This window comes from Panicum virgatum, chromosome 4N, assembly GCF_016808335.1.
Source record: "Panicum virgatum strain AP13 chromosome 4N, P.virgatum_v5, whole genome shotgun sequence".
NCBI classification, from domain to species: Eukaryota; Viridiplantae; Streptophyta; class Magnoliopsida; order Poales; family Poaceae; genus Panicum; species Panicum virgatum.
In genome coordinates this window covers 15,721,247-15,724,460 of record NC_053148.1, presented here as the reverse complement: position 1 = coordinate 15,724,460, position 3,214 = coordinate 15,721,247, and the positions used below count along the sequence as shown (strand labels likewise).

General features: G+C 45.7%; 1 long non-coding RNA gene across 1 annotated transcript; it reads left to right on the top strand.

Annotated features, from left to right (window-relative positions):
- Positions 1-504: 504 nt before the first annotated feature.
- LOC120668879 lies at positions 505-2,287 on the top strand. The gene is made up of 4 exons (XR_005672613.1): positions 505-832; positions 1,313-1,394; positions 1,646-1,690; positions 2,057-2,287. It is a non-coding gene; the product is annotated as an uncharacterized LOC120668879 (long non-coding RNA).
- Positions 2,288-3,214: the final 927 nt, after the last annotated feature.

Genomic DNA, 3,214 nt, shown 5'->3' with positions numbered 1-3,214 from the left:
AAGTGCTAAAACTACCCACCTCTATCCATATCCCTCGGATGAGGATCCTATGATTTTGATTGGAGTTTCCAACTTGATTTCTATGAGATACGGTGCCAACTTCCAAACCCTAAATCGATTCACTCCCCAACCCCTCATCTCTCTGTTTCTCTCTCTCCCAGACTCCCAGTCTTTCTCCCGAAGCCCTGCCTCCACCAACTACAGGCCAAAGGATGTCGGGCCAATTGGTTCCGGCAGTCCGGCGGCACTCCGGAGGTCGTGGGTTCGATCCCCGGAAGGGGCGAATTTCCGCCTCCGATTAAAAAAACCCCTCGCCTGCCTCATGTCCAAAGCACTGTGGAGTCCGGCCTAACTCACAAGGCGACGGGCCCCCGTGTACGGGTGAGGCAGGGGTTCGGGGATTTTGTTGGCCTGCTGTGAGAAAGTCATTCTACCTCCCAAACAATGTTGTGGGGGCGGGGCGGTCTTACCCCCGCATGTCTAAGTTTTTCTCACCAACTACAGGCGCCGGCGCGCCGCCACTAGCCCGGGCAGCTGGGCCACCGCGCTGCTTGCAGCCAGGGCAGCAAGCGCTGCACTGGACCGCCGCCACCGCGCAACAGGCCGCGTCGGGCCGGGCTGCCACGCTCCGGCGCCGCCACCGCTCCTGGCTGCGCCGCTCTGAGCAGCCGCCGCATCACCGACCGCGCTGCTCCTGACCGCCGTGCTCCGGGACCCTCCTCTCTGCGTCATGTCTGCTCGTCCACTTGATTCACTGCAGTAGAACATCACCCCCTCTATTCCAGTCAAGGAAGCCCAGCCACCGTCGTCGCTGTCAGATCTGTGTCTGCAGGTTCGTGCCGTGAACGCCTCTCTGCTCTTTCACTTTCATAGTCATCAGCGCTTCGTAGCCATCACTTTCGTCTGCAGGTTCTATGCTGTGCGCATCACTTTGCACTTTGGTCAACCAGATTCGGTGTACACAAAGGTAGTTAAAGATTCAAGGAAAAATGCTTGGTAGAGTTCAGGCTTGGTTGCATCTTTTTAATGGAAAATTCCTAATCCTGCACATGATGGTTGTCATGAGTCAGAACCTGCCGCGCCATGTTTATGCTAGCCAGTGGTAATGCATTATTCACTTATTCAGTATTGTCAAGAAAATTATATTAGTAGAGATTAAACCTCGTAGGTGTTCTATGATCCTAATTATACATGTAAAGGAAATGCAGCATGAGACAGTGGGTAGGCGCAACTTGTGTAATCTAAATATGCTGCAATACCCTCTTTTTGACTTGTGAGCTGCTAATTATTTCTAATGAAATTTTGCATGCAGTTTCACTGCGAAGCATTATGTTTGCTTTGCCTCGGATCAAACGGAAAGGCAAGGATGGAGATCGTGGCTAAAGGGACCAAAGGTGATTGTTCTCTAAAACCAAACCAGTTCAACGGCTGTGATTGGAAAATGCGCCAACATTAGCTTGGAAAATTGTTTGAGAATTAGTTCTGCAAATATTCAGTTGTGTGGCTTTCTGTGATTGTTGAATTGCAGATCATATTATAGTGAATTCAAAATTGATTGCGGACATGGCTTTTTTCCATCTTACCTGCAGTTTGGTGACCATGTATTTACCAATTTTGACTCTAGCATTGTTCCTTTTCTTTCCAGGTTCCTTGCTGTTAGAGACAACAAGCTCCACATAATAAGCCAACTGTAAGCCACTCTTCCGATTTCTTAATGCAAAAAAAGGTTCACTATGTTTGAATTTGGAACTGATGGTAGACATCAACCTAGAGAGGAATAATAACCTCACACTTTAAATAAAATAATATGCATTGCAAAATTTCGTTCAGTTCCTATATCACTAATTTGTATTGATCATGCATTTGAAGTTAGGATAGTGGACTATTCTGAAATTTGAATGTTAAGTTGAGCCATGAAATTCCTTCTAGCTGAGAATAGTGGTGTCTTCATGATATATTTTGACTAACATTCGTTTGTAATCAACTACAATACTATCATAACCATTTTACTCATCTCATAATCTGCACTGACAAATCATACCATTTTTTTTTGCAGAGCAAGCACTAGCAGATCCTCGCCCTGTCTCCATCCACACTAGTACGCTACCAGGCCTGGACTTTTTGTAACACCTCTCAAAACTGCTGTTAACCTGTGTAAATTGTATAGGCGTCCTCACACTTGCTACAGTGTACGGTTTGCCATGCTAACTTACCTGTAATAATGATTTATATTATATATGATATCATATCTGTGCAATATTTTTTGCATCGACCTTCATTTCTATTATTCCATATCTACACAAAAGTAGTACTGCTAGTTAGTGCTTATTGGCTGACCAAAAGTATATATGCATGTGACTGTGGTTATGTGTGTTGTGTTGTATATGTGCTAAGTTGATATGTATGTGTGCCAAATTGATCTGTATGTGTGACGACTTTGTACCGGCGGTTGTTGACAAGAACTCACTGCGCCAAAACTATTTTTACTGGAGGTTCATGTTGCAAATCTCAGGTATAGATACCATTTATAATGGAGGTTCGTGTTGCAAACCTCAGGTATAGATATAATTTGTAATGGAGGTTCGTGTTGCAAACTTTAGGTATGGACCATTTGTAATGGAGGTTGTGTTGCAAACTTTAGGTATAGACAATTTGTAATGGAGGTTTTTTACAATACCCGCCGATGACAATGGCTTATCTCCGGCGGTTCCACAACCGACGGTGCTAAATGTTATTTTTATAGTCACACGCGTAATAGCAGTCTCAAAACCTCCACTAGAAAGCTTCTTCCAGAGCGTGGGGTGCATGGCAGGTGCGGCGCGGTTGCCGGAGCAAGTTACCGTTGCTCGCTTAACGGCCGGTGCCTCTGCACCTCCGACTCCGAGGCAGGGCACGGGGGTAGTATATGGCTGATCATGTCTAGTAGCTGCTGACTACGATGTTTTTTTTATCAGAAAAACTACGATTTTTCTTAGTTCCTCTTGGTTAACCTGCGGGAAAGGTTACAAGGAGAAACAGAACATTCCTCGAAACGTACTGGCATGGCAATTGGAAAAGAAAAACAGTTTTGACCCTCGCGCGTAAGAAGGAGGGGTTATTATAAAGCAAAATGTACTATTGTTAGGTTACGCTGGCGTGACCTTTAACTTGCTGGAGTACGTCCACGCAGAACGCGACACCTGAAGCAGCAGTGCCGATGTGCTTGCTCACAAAA